This window comes from Pan paniscus, chromosome 13 (assembly GCF_029289425.2).
Source record: "Pan paniscus chromosome 13, NHGRI_mPanPan1-v2.0_pri, whole genome shotgun sequence".
NCBI classification, from domain to species: Eukaryota; Metazoa; Chordata; class Mammalia; order Primates; family Hominidae; genus Pan; species Pan paniscus.
In genome coordinates this window covers 112242617-112262436 of record NC_073262.2, presented here as the reverse complement: position 1 = coordinate 112262436, position 19820 = coordinate 112242617, and the positions used below count along the sequence as shown (strand labels likewise).

The window sequence follows — 19820 nt, the reverse complement described above, 5'->3', positions numbered from 1 at the left end:
ATATAAAGGTGGTAGTCAATAAATGATTACTGAATTATATACTAGAAAGCAAAATAAATAAGTTGATGGATTGATAATGATCTCTAATGAGCATGTATCAGGCCTTCATTTAATTTTAAGATCATTATCAATCCATCAATTAATTTATGTTGGTTTCTAGTATCTTATTCAATGATCATTGATTGAATACCAGATTTATATCACGAATGCTGCTAGGCATTAGGAAAATGATGATGATTAAGATATAGACTCTGACCATAAACTGCTTACACTGTATTCAGAAAGGCAGATGTGTTTGAAAAAACATACATTATAACACAGTAAATGCAATAATAGAGGATAAAATAGGTACTACATGAGTAAAAACCTTCTGAGTCATACATATTTAAAAAGAAAAATGGATGGATGCAAAACATTTGTATTATATGCGTTTTAAAGTATACTAACCTACTGCATCTGTGGAGCATCAACAATCTAGTTAATTATGTTAAATACTAGTTTTTCTCCAGGGAAAGGTAAATATTAGTCATATATAAGTAACGTATGAGTCATATAAAGCAGAGTCATTTCTCTTCTTTCTTTTTTTCTAGGGGGGGATTTGGGGCAGGCTGCTTGTGTTGTGCTGTGCCCACTGCAGCTGTAATTGTGATTCAGAGGAATTCTAAGTTGAAAGTAGCCTTATTCACGATATCAGTTGAGTTGGGCCAAAAGGAAGCATACAGAGAATCCTTGTCATCTGAAATTCCCTTGTAACCCAAGTTTGATCCAACTGGATCAGCCTTCATATACTGTTTGACTTCTCTCTTTGAGTAGATTTATCTTAGTGTGCCCCAGAGTGAATTCTAGGAATCAGGTTAATTTCCATGGCATGCTACTTGTATTCTGTCAAACTTCTGGAGGGGTATGATGGGGCATACATTTGCTAAATCCTCCAGGCCTGAAATGTATACAATTCATTTACATTTATGAGATGTTAAAAAATTGAGCTAGAAAAAATATTCAAGTACTTAAATTGCCACAATAATTAATTTTTCTGCAAAGACAAATATTCCAATCTTATTTGGAAAAGTCTTAATAGATGTGGCAATATTATGTGGTGGGCCTGTAGGCAAAATACTTAGATACAAAAATAGACCCCTCATATGCAAGTTAGGTAAATAGGACCTAGCCAAGAGTGAATTTAAAAAAATTATTAAGAACCCAAAAATATTAAGTTAATATTAAAATAAAACAAATTTTAGAAAAATCACAAAAACTTTAAGGAGACATATTAATTTTTTAATACACTGGTATTAAAAAATTAACCTTCTATTAAACCTAACATATGTTTAACATTTCATCATAACCATCACACTAATAAAGGATAGCAATTTTATATTTTAATCACAGTAGTAAGTGAGGAGAAAAAGGGACCAGTGAGGCTAATGGTTAGGTTAGAAGTATTACTGGTAACAGCATCCTTAAAAGGGCCACTGTGGACTGATCGCTCCTATCTTTTCTTTTCTTTTCCTATCTTATCTTATGTCACCTCATCTTATCTCATCTCATCCTATCTTATCTCATCTTACCTTATTTTATTTTACCTTATCTCCTCTCACCTTATCTTGTCTTATCTCATCAAGACAGAGTCTCAGTCTATTGCCCAGGCTGGAGTGCAGTGATGTGAACCTGGCTCACTGCAACCTCTGACTCCTGGGTTCAAACGATTCTTGTTCCTCAGCCTCCCAAGTAGCTGGTATTACAGGTGCCCGCCACCACGCCCAGCTAATTTTTGTATTTTTAATAGAGATAGGGTTTCACCATATTGGCTAGGGTGGTCTTGAATTCCTGACCTCAAGTGATCTGCCCACCTTGGCCTCCCAAAGTGATGGGATTACAGGTAAGAGCCACCACACCCGGCCAGAACTGCTCCTTTCCTTTCTGGGATGCCAGATGAGCTGAGAAAAGCAGAATACAGCAGCAGTACACTCGCTTGTAGAGAACACTATTCAGGTAGGTTCTGAGCTTTCATTTGGCATTCTGTGATTTTTAGACTTTTAATGTATAATTTCAAAAATTCACCTGATGAAGCTCTACAGGATCCTATACAAGCTGGGAAGTCTTTGTAAGCTCTTAAGCATGGTAGATCCTGGATGCCAGAAAGAATAATTGCAGGATAGGCTTGTCATTACTTAAACTATTGTGGAGAAAATAAAGTTAGAAGGTTTTTCTGTGTGATTTCCATGTACAAATATTTTGAACTATGTAATACAGTTACTCAGCTCTGCCATGAGAAAATTACATTAAAAATATACATTGGTATGTTACTTCCCTATAGTATTTCAATGAAGAATTTCCCTGTCCTCATGTTTCAGTCAAATCTTACAGTGTATATTTAAATAATCCATAGATGTATGTATATGGATATTATATATCAGTGTGCATATGCAATGTATTACGCTGCTATATTTTCAATTCTGTTGCTTATAAGTGTGTGTGTGTATATATATATAATATATACGTATATAACATTATATTATACTATAATTTTAAATCCCCCTTGCTTTTAAAATAAAGTTCTCTCTTGAATTCTCACACTCCAAAAACAGGACTCACTCCAATTGTAAACACATGCCAAAAAGGAACACACAGGCTCAAAACAAAAAGGCTTACACACTGCTTCCCAGTAGGCCAGTAGGAAGAACTTTCTAGTGCCACAGCAGTCTGTCTGTGTTAGAAAAAGGTCTTTTTTGATTGTGTTGGCCCTTTGCTTTTTATTCAGGATTGATTACTACTGGATCTTTCCTAGAGCTCTGTTCACAATGGTTGTAAATGACTCAAGCTTTGGCACTCCCTCACTGAAGTATTTGCTTTAGTGAATTCTAAATTTCTCTGACAGAGACTACAACTGTCTCAGAATCAAACTGCCTTCTGTAGTAACTACTGAGCACATGGTACAACTGGAGTCCTTGATATTCATTAGAAAAGTGCAGAGGGTGGGTGATAAAAGAAAAGAGTAAAAATCTCAAGAAATTACTAGGTTTAGGTAAAATCATCACACTTCTTAGGAAGAGCGATTTGACAGAGATACTCAGAAGGAATCAGCCTCTGAGTTCAGCCACATTGGGGTCTTGTTGGCTACTTAATCTCACATAGAAGAAAACATCAAACTGTCTTTGCTTACATGCTTGTAGGAAAGGCCAGTTTTCTTCCCTTTGAAATGCTCTCTGATGTCATGAGAATTCTATTAAATGGCCGCCTACTCTCAAAGAGAAAATGCGTTTTAACTTTCAGGGAAAAACCAGTGATCACACACTTACTGCAATGCAGTATTTTTGCAGACACCCAAGCATTCTGCAGTCACAGGAAACAGAAACCCAATTATAGAATTTTTTAGCAGATAAATTGATTTTGTAGAATATTTATCCAACAGAACAGCTTTCATGCAACACTGCAACACACTATATTCCTTTCATATAAACGAGGTGCACTGCTACCCTCCACGTAAATAGTAATGTTCATAAATATCCAAATAAAGAGTATGGATGGAGCAAATACAAAATATCATGTCAGGACTATATATGGTTATTTGTAAGTTGATCAAAACATCACAGTTTTTTAAACATTTTTGCAAAAGCATCAACTCAGGGTTTTTTTCTATTATAATTTTACTCTTCACTTTTCCTTAAAAGGCCATATATCCTTCTTCAGTACAAAAATGAGTTTTTAACTGGCTATGCCAATTTGTCTTTTTATAATAAATTTTAGAAACTCATTAAAGTACAAATATTTATTTTCTCCAAAATGAGGTTTTCTACATTAATTAATCAATTGATTCCTTTAATAAGAAGTTACTGAAGAAACCAAGAATGGCAATAGACACTATGCTTTTGAAGTCATTATCATTTTGGAAACAATGAGTATTTCTATAAGGAGAGTTATGTGAAATATCTGATTTATTATTTTCTTTTTCTTTTAGAGTCAGAGGTCTTGCTGTGTCACCCAGGCTGGAGTGTAGTGGCATGATCATAGCTCTCTCAAGCTTCTTCCAACTCCTGGGCTCAAGCAATCCTCCCATCACAGCCTCCCAAGTAGCCGGGACTACAGGCAGGTGCAACCTTCCTAGCTAATTTTTATTTTTTGTGAGATGACATGAGGTCTCGCTATGTTGCCCAAGCAAAATGCTTGCTTTCTCTATTATTGTAAGAATTAAGTTCGATAAACTGGTGTATTTAATACATTTACTATTTTAACATGATATTGAAGTTACAATCCACACTCTTATCTCTGTGGTATAACTGACATCTATTTTTGCCACAGCTTGAGCTACTTGATCTGAGTATTCAAATATATTAATTTGTAGGCAGATTTTCCCTTGGTATAACAGAGACTGCTAACCACTTACCAAAATCATTTTTCCCTTTTCTTTGAGCATATAGCTAGAGTACATTTCTTAACTTCCCTTGCGATTAGGTGTGTCCAAATGATTGAGTTCAAACCAATGGCAGGTGAACAGAAAGAAGTGCTGTGTACACTTCCAAGATCACCTCAATGTACAGCTGCCTTTTGCTCCTCCTTGGTCTTTTCCCTTCCACTTGCTGGATGAAGAAAATGACAAAGCAAAGCCACACATGGAAGAAGCCTGGACCCTGGCTGACTACGAAGAGGACAAACAACGTTTCAACTGGAACACTGAACCTGGACTGTTGGGTGAGCAAGAAACAAAGTTATAACACATTTCTAGATCTGTTTGTTATAGCAATAAGCTAATCCTTTTGGTTTGAAGAAAAGTATAATGAGATTTTCCAAAAAATCGACGAGACTAATAGAAGTAGCAGGATTAAATGAAACACTTAAGTCACTGTCCCCAATTTATTGCCTGCACAGCAAATCTTGACAGCAACTAGAACACCCTGTGGGAGGTGGAGTGGGAGAAGTGAGAGAGCAAACTTGAGGAAAGAATTTCCTGCAGCTCTTCCTGAATTTCTCTCTTCATGCCCTTCTCTGGTGTGGCTGGAGCAAAGATGGCCCAGCTTCTGGGTTGGTCCTTTTGTAACATCTGCTTTCTGGCCAACGTGCAGACAGAATGTGCAAACACATTCAGGGAATCTTAGGACAGCTTGATGTTTGCCAAAAGCAGAGTGAAAGCCCTCCTTTTCCTGAGATGGTAAAAGACAGAAGCCCTGCAAAGGGTCTATGTCTTGTCTCTCTAGGCCCTCTTCATTTGCCCTCATTGTTGTCACCTTTCTTTAGAGGAATGGGTGGCCCTCATTTTGTTAATTTATTTGCTCTTTAACATATCTTTTCCTGCCTCCTCCAAAATTTTGTCAAATATCCCTTCATGGTCTCACAATTCCAGCTCATTCTTCCTCCTTTTCTTGCTTTCTGACTACAAACCTAGTCTTTTTTCCTACCCAAAACAAACCCCCTTCCCTACCACACGAAAGGATGACAAACAGTAACCATCACCATAAAATCTATTTTGTAAATCTATCTCAAGGCTACAGTTTATTTCTTTTCACCTCTTTAATCCATTTATTTATCACGTACTCATTCTTTTACTCATAACTTAGTAACAACTATTAACAACAATTTATTAAGTATTGTTTTGTTTAAAATCGAATAACATGGTTTTGGAAGCGGTGAAACTTTTGCCTTTGAGACTTCACCAACTGGATGGGAATAATGACACGCCAAGATGATTTTTCTATAGTGCAGATACATTTAAAAGGCTACCAGATGCCCCTTATTGCCTAAAGGCACAATTAATACCACTTTTTTAGGACTGGAGAAAAAGCTTCATAGAAGGAATGGCATTTGAATTGAACAGACATAGGCTTTTGGAAGGCAGACAAGGGGAACACGGGTATTTAGACAGGAGTAACGGAAATAACAAAGGTGATTGTAACATAAGAGAAACGTGGCATACAAAAATAAATAATTAAATTGAGGAAGCACAAGTCACCTGCTGAGGTTAGAATGAAGAAAAGGCAATTGAGTAGAAAGGAAAGACTGGAGATTGTCCAGAAACAGCTGCTTTGACCTGTTCTAAATGGCATTTAATATGTTTGGAGCTTTCGACTGTAGGAAAATTTGAAGTAGGAAAAAGAAATAATCTGATATACACTGAAAATTACACAGTGACAGCATGGAGGAGAGTCAGTTTATAAAGAATTTCAGGAAGAGGGAAACTAATCAAAGGCCATTGAAAGGTTCTGGTAGATGCCCTGGGCTGAGAGAGTAAGAGTGAGGAAGAGGATGGCTCAGGTTTCTGAGATACTTCAGAATCTGGTGCCTGGCCAGATTTAGGAATTAAAGCAAGAGGTTTAAACAATAGATTCTTGGATTTCTACTTGGATAACTTGATGGATAGCAATGGAGATACATTAAAACTTTGGGTGCCAGGAAGAGCACAGAGGGACATGTGTGTTTGTGATGCCTGACGACAGCATATCTGGATGGGCATGGCCAGAGCATGGTAGAAACTTTGTGTTTGGTGGTCTCAGGACTGGAGTTGAAGACAGAGACTTTGTAGTTACTGTTGTTTTCCTGTCTCTTAATAGTCCCTGAGAACCTATTAAGCACGAAGTATGACACTTTTTTGTTGTTCGTTCTTTCTTCTTGACTTAAATGTCATTTTCTGTAATAACAACCTTGGTTCATGACAGGCATGATTCCTTCTTCTAAATATCCTTCTAATTTTTCTCTGTTTCTCCACTTCTCCCCGCCAATGTGAATGTTCCCTAATGTTCTTTGCTCTTTTCTGGCATTATTATCTTCTCCATGGCCCTTCACTCCAAATAGTTCAGATACTGGATATGTAGATGAGTACCTAGTCCATAATTCCAGTCCTGACTGTTATCCTCAGCTACAGGTTTCTTTTCCACTCACTTTCTTGTCCACTGCCACATATTGAAGGTGTAAATACATATTAGTGATGCAAACCTCCAATTTTCTTTTGCTTCAGAATCTACTGTCTAATTCATTCTACATATCTTTGCCAGTGTAATCAAACTTCCTAACTCAAGTTTGATCACATCATTGCTTTGCCAGAAACCGTGTTGCCTATGGAATCCCCACTATCTAATGAACAAAGTGCATGCCCCTAGGTTAGGTTTTATAGCATCTCCACAATCCTATTTCAATTTACCCCTTTTGACTCAACTCAGTCTCCTACCTTACATAATCCAATTAAAATGGACTTGCTGTTTCTTTTAACACATGTTGCAGTTTCATGCTTCTACACAATTCCTTACTTGGATTTCTCATGCTTTATAGAACAGAGACTTGAACAAGGTAGGATTAAAATATTTTTTAATGAGTAAATAGAAAGATCTTTGCTTCATCACATACTCTTTTCTCTCCTGTAAAATGATGATTGGCTCGAAAATAAGTTTATATATTTGGTTTCATATTTCAGTGAGAATTAGGCAGGTATTATGCTGCGGTTAGATTATGACCATTAAGAAAAATGTTTCCTTGTTAACTACTTTTTTTTTTTTGCCAACAACAGAAGCCTGAGGGACAAAAGGGGAACAGGCCAAACATACCACTTCTGGGAAAATGGCCATTCACCTCCTCAGGAACAACCAGATCCACAGGACAGTAGCTGAAGGGTCTGCCTGCAAAGTTCCTCATATCACACTGTATCCTCAAATTAAAATTTGTTTCAATGAGCATAGGACTGAGGTTTTAAAGCATCCCAAACTCATAATCACATTCATGCCAAGTTTTGTAGAAGAGTGGTCTTTGGAACTATGTGTACTGAAACGTTGGTTTAAGTTGTGCATGTAAACACACAGACATCCACATACCTGCACATCTCTTGCTAAGTTCACATTTTTCATATTGCATCAAAGGGACAGGACAGACAGATGAATGTATCTTATAAGCAGTTTTATTTTTACAGGAAAATGTGGCAAGCTAAAGGCTGAATGCTAACTTTGCACCTGAAATGCTTCCTTAAGCTGCTTGTTCTGTCTCTAGATTTGTCTATGATAGTCATTTTGCTTTCCATCTATTCTCACTCTCTCTCTTTTTTTTTTTTTTTTTTTTTTTTTGCTTGTAGCTCCCTTCAATCTTGAAAAATGCTACCTTCTAGCTCAAGGGACAAGGAGAGCTTGAATAAGACTTTTAAGGGCTTATAAACATCCTCAGTTTCTGAGCACCAACCAATATGGAAGACCCTTGATCAGTATAGTAATAGGGTTTTCATGAGTTGACAACCATAAAATATACCTAAGTATGTGAAGAAGAAGGAAAAAATAGTATGTAGTGAACACTCCCTAAAGTATCAATTACACAAAAACCACAGTCAAGAAGTCCTTTATCCATTTGTCTTTCCCTTGGAGGCTGGCTATACTCCCTGCTCTTCTAATCTCTTAACATCCTACTCTTTGGCTCTTTATACAACAATAAAATTCAATAAAGGGGAATTTTGTGGAAGGGAAGACTTAGGGTATAAATAAACTGTACCATGAGATTTTTAATAGCTTTTGAGACTCCATTTCACTGATTATTCTTCCCTCTTCCCACCCATAGGTATAGGATCCTGGCAACTATATATGTACCACCTGGTCTATTCCATTGATCACAGCTTATTAGCTAAGCAGCTCAGGTCATTAAAAATTAATATACTGCTTGAAGCTGGCACTCATGAGAAAGCACACTTGAGAGTTGTGCTTGTGTAATGGGCAGTAGGGAAATCCAGTCTCTATGTAAAGAGTTATCTATAGTCATCTTGAATTAAAGAGAGCTACAGAGGGATCGGGCTGAGGAGCCCCAGAGAGACTGGGAGAATGGTGGCCTTAGTTCCTGGCTGATGTTTAGTTCCTGATTCTAGACCCTCATAAGATCTGTTTCTGAGCCCTTGGATTATGAGGTCCCTCAGCAACCATAAAATAATCTTCCCTATTCTGCTTAAGCAAAGTGACTTATAGCCAGTAAAAGAACTAATTGCATAGTAACCATGCCTGGATCACCATTTTAAAAAATTCTAAGCATTAGAAAAAGTGCTCATCAGCACCGTTTTTGTTTTCTTTTCCTATCTCCATTTGGTCAAACAGTTAAAAGACAAGACTTAATAACAGCACCCTCCTAATAAGAACTAGAGCCTTTTGAAGCAGGTGGTGCCCACCTCTGCCTACAGAATTCCAGCCCAAACAATCTGCCCAGAATTACTGAGAAATCAGTAGAATGTGCTGATGACTCAGCCTGTTAAGTAGGAGGGCTGTTATTGTTATTTTAACTCCTGCCAGAGTATGTGGGCAATTCTGCCTCTTTCTGTCTCTAGTTAACCATGAGAGATCCCTCTTCAAAAACTCACTCCTGGAATAGGTTCTTGTTCAATAAGAGCCAGAGTAGCTTGAGATCTGGATATGACTGCCAGCTGAGAGTACAGAATAGGATAGGCTTTTATAATGGAAGCATCTGATATCCTAATTTACCAATAGAATTTATTTTTAGAATACTTAATCTGCCTTTAAAATTATTCACACAGAGTGCCACGGAGCGGAGTTGAATGCTGATGAAGTAGTAATCAGTGCAAGTCAAAGTATTTATTTTCAGAGAGGATGGTGAAAATACCAGGTTTTCTTTCTCATTTCCTTAAATGTTGGGGTATTGTGGTTCTACTGTTTGTCTTTCTCTTGCCAAATGTTCTCGATGATATAAACACTCATCAAGTGCTTCTCCTAGGAATATTATAAAAATAAAACAACAACAACAACAAAAACCCAGCCTATTTTACAGAAAATTATCTTAAAGGATAAACTTTGCTCATCTATGAGTGATGAAGAGATATAAATCTATTCTGAAGATAAAGTAAAATCTAAACTATGTTGAATGTGGTAAATCTTAGTATTATTATTTAGTTAAAAGACTGCAAGGAATAATAAATATTTTCTGCTCTTCAACTGGCTTTCTCATCCAGCTAATTAGTTCCTGATTTGTCTATGTGCATTTTTCTTTCTTTTGGTATTATACATTATGGCTTGCAATTATAAATCAGCTAAGTAAAGTTTCTCATAATGCTATAAAATCATGAGTCAAAAACATGGAAGTGCTTTAGCATTGCAGATGTGATGGCCTCTGTTGAAACAAACCAAAGGAATCCTTAAAAGGGCAACGACTATCACTGTTCTGCATTAAAGGTACTCTGTGTGCAGAGCATCTACCTACATTGTTCCACGGTAACCCTTGCATACCTAGTCATCCCTTCAGCAAGTGAGGGTCCATCCACCAGGATAGGTGGTAGTTCTAGGGGCTGGTAATACAGCTCTGAACATCATAGTCTCTGCCCTCCATGAGAGGAGATCATGTTGAGATGATGTAGGTAGAAGACGCCAGTATATGTAGCATCTTGTTGGCCATTGTAGGAGTGTGGGCTTTATTTTTGACTATTACAGGCAGTCATTGGTGGATTCTGCATAGGAGAGTCATATCAATTGATTAAGATGTTTTTAAAAGATAATTCTGACTTCCATGTGAACAATAGACTGTAGAAGAACAAGACTGAGTACAGGGGATTATGATAGTAGTAAACATGAGAGACAGTGGATGTGAATGATATAGGTAGAGATGATAAGGCATGATAAGATCCTGGACAGGCATGAGTTTGGTACTGTAATTATCTACTCTGAGTCTTAAAGAGATTAAATCATGCCTTTAACAGGTGGTGGTTGTTAGAAACAAACAAACTTTCAGAGTTGCTAACCACTGCACTGTAATATTTAAGGTTTTTGTGTGAAAAATATGTGAATTCTACATAAGTTAGTAAGACTCAAACTTCAAACACATTTAGAAGTACATGTGTTAGGATAGAAGTATTCAACTCTAAATTCATGGAATATGAGAATTAGTAATATTAGCAAATGATTGCAAAGATTTTGTCATTTGCAAAACATTTTCACTCCTATTATCCTATCCAGTTTAATTGAATTGGCATGGCTAGGCAATTTCAAAGGTAATCACCTGGTAAGCAGTATAAGGATATCACAGCAAAATAAAAATGCCTAATTAAATAGTCACATTTAATGGTATCACTAAATTAATCTTCGTGGTTTTCAATAAACTGTTTCTCATTTTAGGTACTGTGTCTTCCTTGCTTTCCTAACACTGGACCTCAACTCACATAAAAGGACCCCAGTAAATATTAGTGGCATGAATAAAATTTCTATATATGTGACAAACAGATTAGGTTTTTCCAATTTATTTTCTGGTAGGCAGAATAGCTTCAGAGCCTGAAAGGGATGAGTTTGAATGCAGGCTCTGCAATCATTATATGATCTTGAGTAAGTTACCTGAGGTATTTGGGCCTTATTTGCCTCCTATGCAAAATGGTAATGCATTTCTGACCTAAGAGACTTATATAAAATCTCAAATTTACTTACTCAAATTTGCCCAAAAAGGTTAGTCTTCTATTCCTCTTCCTCCCCCAACTTTGACGAAATAATTTATTTCCCTCAGAAAATAAAAGTTGGGAGAGAGTCTATGTCTAACTATTTCACTACCATATACTAACATTTCTTTTACCTTAAACAAATTCTAAAATTAGCTATAGTGTTAGAAAACAGAAAACATTTTGAAAAAAAAATTTCTTTTTTTAGTTTCTTCCATTATCTTCTAGAATATGAGCAACTAACATAGGCCAGACCAAGATATTTCACTTTTAAGTATCTTAAATTCCAAAGGTAGTAATTTATACTATATTTGGGAATAGTAAGTATTTCATGTATAGGGAAATAAAACAGATTCTAATTATTGTGTTATAGCAAAAGAATGAAAATCATGAGTCCCATTAGATTAGTAAGATCCTTACAAACCAAATAAAAAATGTTTTTCTAGTTGAAAAAAATAAAACATAAGCAGGATTGGCATGATATTATATATTAAAAACTTTGAATTTCTTATACATAAATCTCAAATAAGTTTTGCAAGCCATGCTTAAACCATTTTAACATTAAACCTTTAAAATGCTGAAAGTTATTTAGAAATAATAATTAATAATACTAAGCACCAGAAGATTAAAACATTAAAATGAGTCAACTTTATAACAGAAGGTGTCAACCAGATCTTCATCCCTCGATATGAAAGAATCTCTACATATAATATTGGGTAAAGATGAGCTGCAAAAGAATATCTACAGTGTGATGCCCTTTATGTAAACTTTTAAAATGTTAATAATTGTTCAACATTTGTTTCTTACACATGTCATAGCAGTGTTAGAACACACACAGGAAGGTTATATGATCTTTAGGGTTTTGACATCTCTGGAAGAATGGAAGAAACTAAAAAGGAAGCAAGAAGAGCTTTGATGACTTCTGTGATAGTTTATTTTTTTAGACAAGATTTTAATATAGCTTCATGTTAGCATTTGTTTAATCTGTGTGGTGGATGCTTAGGTATTTGCTGTAATATATATACTTTTTTGAGACAGAGTCTTGCACTGTCACCTGGGCTGGAGTGCAATGGTGTGATCTCAGCCACTGCAACCTCCACCTCCCAGGTTCAAGAGATACTCCTGCCTCAGCCTCCCCAGTAGCTGGGATTACAGGTGCCCACCACCATACCTGGCTAATTTTTTGTATTTTTAGTAGAGATGGGGTTTCACTATGTTGGCCAGGCTGATCTCAAACTCCTGACCTCATGATCTGCCCACCTTGGCCTCCCAAAGTGCTGGGATTACAGGTGTGAGCCACCACACCCGGCCTATAATTTTTTTTATATTTTGCTTTGAATATCTTATAAATTTTCTTGCTTAAAAACAAATAATAAAAACAAGAAAGTGAATACTGCTGTGGCCAATTTAAGATTATATATTCAGTACTTCTAATTTAAAAAAACTAAATTGAAATATATTTCCTAGAATAAGAAATCATTCATTTATAATCTTTCCATAATTTTATTATGCTTTTATCATAGGAATTTTGAGTTTAAAGAAAGATGTAAAATAAAGGAAAATATTATTTCTGCTTGTAACTGAGCTAAAGCATATATATTCCTTTATTTACTCATGCAAAAATTTTGTGAGGAACAAATGCAAACACAAAAGTTTATCTGCTATGCATTTACAGCTCGTTCAGTAAATGCACTGTTATTTTTATTCCATAAATTTTGATAAAAACTACTCAAAATGTAGGAAAGTCTGATTGCTAGACATTTCTACCACAACATGAAACTACTCTCCTAATAACAGCTGGGGCTGGTGTTCTGTCCAGTGCCTGCTTCCAAAGCCATGTATGCAATCTCAGGTGAATCCCTGCATCCACCTGCTTCTCTCTCTGCCTCATGCCCCTAATCTATAAAATGGGGATGATCCCCATATCTACGCCATAGAACTGTTGTAAGAAGTAAATGAATTGATTTATGCAAATTAAGTCATGTAGGATCACGCTTGGCATATAACAGGTACTGAAGAAATACCGTTGGCATTGTCAACCAAGGCAGGAGAGACAGGCTGAATTCAATCCTGATTTAAGAGAAAGAGCTTGTCATTTTCTTACTATTAAGTCAACTCAACACTATGAAGTGCTGTTTTAATAACACTGAATTTATTAGCTATAACTATTAAAATATTAGAAATAACTATTTATAAGTTATTTCTCCATTACTAAAATGAATTGTTACTTATTTAAAGATTTTAAAAAACAAAAGGTTAGCAAAGAGTTATTTTTCACAATTGTAGGTAACTCTTTCAGAGTAGAGAGAGTCTTACCTATTCAAGGAAGTGGTAAAATATAAAGTTCGTTGTGTCGTGTTCTCAAAGGGTTGATAATATTTTCTGGCTTCTTTCTGTTAAAAAAATAGAAAATTAATAGTTTAATCCCTGATCCATATACATTAATCACATCAAGTAGCTCAACAACTGAATTCATCTTGTGGCTTTCTCTTCTGGCAACTATGAGACTATGAGATGGATATCATCATGGTTCTTTATAGTGGTCATACACTGAGCATTTATCACTGGCTGGGAACTATCACAGATAGAATAGAGCAGTGAAAATGCTAACTGCTGCATGCTTTTTCTCACTTTGAAAACCACTCCAATGGCACTTTATAGGTATTACATCCAAGGGAGAATAAATTTTTAAATTGTCTTCAGCTAATAAATAGCAGACAATCATATTTTCTCCCAAGAGAATACATTCATTCTAGTAAATCGTTAATTATATCCAGTAATCTTTAAAGGACTGGGCCTCCAGCCCAGTCTGCATTGATTCTCTCCAGCACAGGATGGAGAGGAATTTTTTAACAACTCATTAAATTTTCTCCATGGAGTACTAAACTTATTTTGACATTCAGAATCGTAAATGTCATTCTGGATTAGTAGTTCTGCTTAGGAACTCCACCTAGAACAATACAGAATACTTCTTACTGAAGTGGTATGTAGAAATAAACAGAATTACTAGAAAGCATGAGGCTTGTTTTCTACTTCATAAGCCATTCAGGTGTAACCATCTTCATCTATAAAGAGGACTACAAAGGATGCACAATACATAAGGGATTGCAGAGCTGAGGGCCATTTTAAAGTCCAGCTCTCTTATACTAGGTATCTAAATCTATGTATCTCCATGCGTTTTGTCAGGACCTGTGTGATTTTACTCCTGGTAGAGTGGACCCCGTCATATCTTCTAGGAAGATGTTGCTCTACAGGTAAGGAACCCAGACTCAAACTCTGACACCTATCAACTCTTCTTTAAGACCCACTAGGAAATGCAGGTTGGAAAGACAAGATGCAGATGGCTCAATTCTTCTGTATGAACCTCTAAGGACCAATGTGTATATGGATATGAGCAGACATAAGTTTGATTCAAAAGCAAAAAATATGGTCTGAGCCAGAGCTGTGTATGAAGTGCTTTTACACGTGTTAGCTCATTTAATCTGTGAATATTTACACACAATGTGCAGCAGCAAACAAGTCCTATTAGTACATATTAAAGTTAGAATGTCTTAACATTTAAATAAACATTTAAAAATGTCTGCAGGCAAGAAGAAACATGGTAGAATTCTCCATTCCCTGTAATAATTTGATAACTATTTTAAAAAGAAAGGTCTGACCGTCCAAATCTTTGCATATAGCTTTTTTTTTCTGTAGTCCAGCTCGGTGGTTCTCACATTTGGAATATATATAACAGTGTAATACAGAGTTCTATGCACAATAACTTCAGACTATTTAGAGAATTTTTAAGGATAATTTTGATTATTGCAAATTAAACCTTCTAAGTTGGTTTTAGAACTAAAGTAGAATGGTAGGCCAGCTCTGGAGCTTATTTGGATAGAAAGAGTCTTTGTGTACTTAACAAATGAATGCTGGATAGAATATCTGTTTTATTTTCTCTTGAAATTATGTATTTTTCTTAAATTTCTTAAAGTGCTTGTTTTTTGTGCTTCATCTTCACGATTTTCAAGTAAGCACACATGCATATGGATAAGTGCGTGAGTACACATTCTATGTGTATGTCTTTTACCCTAGTAAAAATAAGAAAAAAAAATGAATTTTATAAAATATGAATCAGTAAACTATGGTCCATGGGTCAGAACCATCCTGCTGCTGCCTTTTTTAAAAAATACAGTGCTTTTGGCACATAGCCACTCCCACGCACTTCCGCGTTGTATATGGCTGCTTTCATGCCATAATGCCAGACTTGAATGGTTCTGACAGACTATACGGCCTGCAAAGCTCAAAACATTTACTATCTGGCCATTTACAGAAAACATTTAACTTATCCGTTATCAAAGAGCATGTTCATTATTTGGGTAATATTAAAAACAACACTAAAAAAAAATCCTGTCTTTTAGTCTTTCCAAAAATTAACTCAGTAGTTACATATGAATGAAAGTGAAATTCCAACCCTAAATACTTAAAAGCTTATTTCATCCCAAAAGAATTGGGAAATTATTGGCCAAAGGATGAGACGATTATTAAAAAATTCAGGGTACCCAATACCTATCAGTCATAAAAAGAATGGCCCATTTTCACATAAGCTTGACTTTTATGAGGTTTTGTTTATTATAAAAAATAGAAATAACTATAATTTTCTAGACTTTATGAGAAAGAGATACATACTCTCTGGGATTTATTTTTAAAGAGCAACTTATGGCCTATTCCACAAGGCATACGAAATTTTAAATTAACATAGGATAGTTAGAAGTGATCATTTTTACCCATATAAATAGCATTAAATTACTTTAACATTAATTTTTTTACAACATTAACAACATAGTTTTAACATTAGATTCATTATATAAAGTATAATGCAACATGCCTAAAATAATATTAGCAAACATTTATACATAATTTATTCTGTGCTAGACAATGATCCAAGCACTTCATATATATTAAGTAATTTATTCCTCACCATCATCCTCTATTATTGTCCCCACTTTACAAATGAGAAAACAGGCCAAGAGAGTTTAAGTGTCCTTCCCAGCATCACAAGGCTAGAAAGCGCCCAAATCTTTTAGCTACATACCAACTCCACAGACACTGAGAATTGGTTTTAGGTCTTCAACTCTGGCTAGAGACAATTTTGAGCCTAAGGGCTTGTGGCTTCTCTGAGGAATGATATTACACTGATGGCAACTTTTAATTTACTAGAATTACCTACAAAGTACTTTTTTTACTCAGCACATTCAGCTTCTTGAACAAATTGTAGTATACTCAGCCACAGTTCTGCCTCCCATTATATCATTCCATTATTTCTACCAGGTGTGCTTATGCTACCTTCTAGAACCTTTTAGAGCCAGATATGAACACTGTTGAGAATCATGACTTACAACACATGACAAAGTCAACTGGTTAACAATTATATTTAAGAGTTAGCCTACACAAGGCAGAGAATAGGATGTACACTGCACACTGGCATCACAAAGTAAGCTGAGTAAATCATTTAATGAGGAACCCAAAATACTTGTTCAGCTATAAACGAAGTCAGCTTTTATCAGCTGGTTACTCCGTAAAATAAGATATGCATGCAATGTGCTTAGGCTGCATATATGTTTGGCTGTTCTCATATTTATGTCCAAGTTATTTGCTACCTACAGCATTGAGGCTATAATGATAAATTCATGCAGATGTTCAGAGTCTCCTGGAGAAAATGTTGCCATGTTGTGGTTTCCTCAACGGCTGTAAGAACTCAGGTTTTATTAAACAACAAAGTCATCAAGATAAAATCTTCCCTGGATTGTTGAGCCAGGATATACTCTTTAGTTTCCTTTGAAACACATTGTAAGTATCATTTAGTTTTTAAATCTCATGTTTGATAGACTTTGCCAGATAAGCAAAACACCAGCCGGGCGTGGTGGCTCATGCCTGTAATCCTAGCACTTTGGGAGGCTGAGGAGGGTGGATCACCTGAGGTCAGAAGTTCAAGACCAGTCTGGCCAACATGGCAAAACTCCCTCTCTATTAAAAATACAAAAATGAGCTGGGCATGGTGGTGCATGCCTGTAATCCCAGCTACTCAGGAAGCTGAGGAAAGAGAATCACTTGAACCTGGGAGGTGGAGGTTGCAGTGAGCCGAGATCGTGCCATTGTACTCCAGCCTGGGTGACAGAGCAAGACTCTCTCTCAAAAAAAAAAAAAAAAAATCAAGATGCCTGAAGTTGCTGGAATCCTGTATTCTTTCTTTCTGTCTTTCTGTCTTTCTTTGGTTTCACCCTTGTTGCCCAGGCTGCCAGGCTAGAGTGCAATGGCATGATCTCGGCTCACTGCAACCTCCGCCTCCAGGGTTCAAGTGATTCTTACGCCTCAGTCCCCAGAGTAGCTGGGATTACAGGTATGTGCCACCACGCCCAGCTAAGTTTTGTATTTCTAGTAGAGACAGGGTTTCACCATGTTGGTCAGGCTGGTCTTGAACTCCTGACCTCAGGTGATCCATCCACTTCGGCCTCCTAAGATGCTAGGATTACAGGTGTAAGCCACCAAGCCTGACCTCCGAATAGTGTTTCTAAAGGCTAAGCTTAACCTCAATGACTAGCATTAGGCTATTCAGTCAATTCTCAAATAAACAACAATAACATTGTACTCCACCTCCACTATCAATCTGACCTACCAAGATTTTGAGCAATTCATGTAATTTAGTGCACTTGTCCAGGATAACAATATTTTAGCTATTGAAGACTGAATGTCCAAAACAGTTGGGAAAATATCTATTATTCAAGCAGTCTTTTAAATAGGAAAGCAGATGCGAACATAAAATCATTTAGTCTAACATGCTACTAAACCAGTTCTACTCCCTAATGTGCTTATTATAGAATTAGTTATCTACTTATTTGTGAGTAGAAGGAAGTCATGGTGTCCCAAAGGCACTGATAATTGAAAATATCAGAGAATGATCTATCTTTCTTGGAGCTTTTGTCAAAGTTCCTTTTAAGATAAACTTATGTTTCTTGCAAAGGAAACTTATTTCAAAATATAATTTGAAAGGATTAAGAGCTGTTAGCAAATTCCTATGCAAATAACATATGGTCTTCAGTGGAGCAGAGAACTTGGGTAAGGTAGACAGTAAGAATTATCTCCTTTCATCTCTAAACCCAGAAGCTCCAGGCTATTGTAGAGGACTAACGGGCTGGGTTAAGCTGATTTAGTAGAAATGATCTAGTCTTGTCTGAAGCATCTCAACATAATTCAAGGCAGTAAAAATAGTATACAAGTAGGTGAAGGATAAACAATTAGATTAGTCAGAAAAGTAAGGCTTAAGTCTCAGAGGCTTTACACAATAAAGGTTATAACCTGTTTACACAAATCCTGATGTGAGTAGGAAGACTCTCCAGGCCACTTCTCTCTCATGCAGTGACAGAGCTCTCTAGGTACATCCTTCTTGTGGCTCAACTCACAGCCTTCAGGATTACAGCAGCAGCGAAAGAAGACATCTGGAGGGCTGAGCACAGGCTCTTAAATGCCTTAATGAGGAAGTGACACACATCACTTCCTCTTACAGCCCACTGTACTGAACATGTTGCTTAAATGCAAGGGGTGGAGAAACATGGGGGATAAATGGATATCTGATATCTGGTGAGCAATAAATATCTCCATCTCAAGGATGAATGGGTATGATGGGCTGGGTCCTGTAGCTATGTTAGGATTCTTCCTTGTTGACAAAGGTTGAAAATAAATAACAATGCTTGGTGATATCAGCTTAAAACTCACTTTGCTAAATTGGTAGCTTACGCTGACTCTGATTAAATATATATACATATAAACAAATATTTTATTTTATAAATAAAATATGAATTGGCACTGTAATATAGGGAACGTTGAGCAGCAATGGGGCACATGTATCAGTATTTTTGCTTATTTATATACTACACTGCTGTTTTCTGCTCAGCATCAGAATATAGCTGAAGAAATGTAACACTACTTGACAGAAAGCCATCTGTTCATTTGTCTCTAAGTTGCATACAAAACACCAACCTTTTATTTATTATTTATTCAATTAGCAGATAAAATTATATATATTTATCATGTATAATATGATGTTTTGAAATATGTATACATTGTAGAATGGCTAAATCAAGCTTGATATCATATGTATTACTTCACATAGTTGTCATTTTTTTGTGGTGAGAACATTTACAATCTATTCTGTTAGCATTTTTCAAGAATACAATATATTGTTATTAACTACAGTCACCATATTGTATAATAGATCTCTTGAATTTACTTCCCCTACCAAACAGAAACTTCGTTATCTTTGAGCAACATCTCCCCAGCATACCCCCAACATCACTGCCACAGCTCCTGATAATCACCATTCTACTCTCTACTTCTATGAGATCAACATTTAAAGATTTCACAGACAAGTAAGACCATGAGGAATTTGTCTTTCTGAGTCTGTCTT

General features: G+C 36.1%; 1 protein-coding gene across 40 annotated transcripts in view; it reads right to left on the bottom strand.

Moving 5' to 3' along the window:
• The window catches only part of MAP2 (microtubule associated protein 2), a 310414-nt gene that overhangs the window by 94709 nt on the left and 195885 nt on the right, over nt 1–19820 (bottom strand). For all 40 annotated transcript variants that reach the window (XM_034954994.3, XM_008959005.4, XM_055109049.2 and 37 more), the window contains one exon: nt 13694–13770. The gene's annotated coding sequence lies outside the window, so the exon portion shown is untranslated. The remainder of the gene's footprint in view (nt 1–13693; nt 13771–19820) is intronic.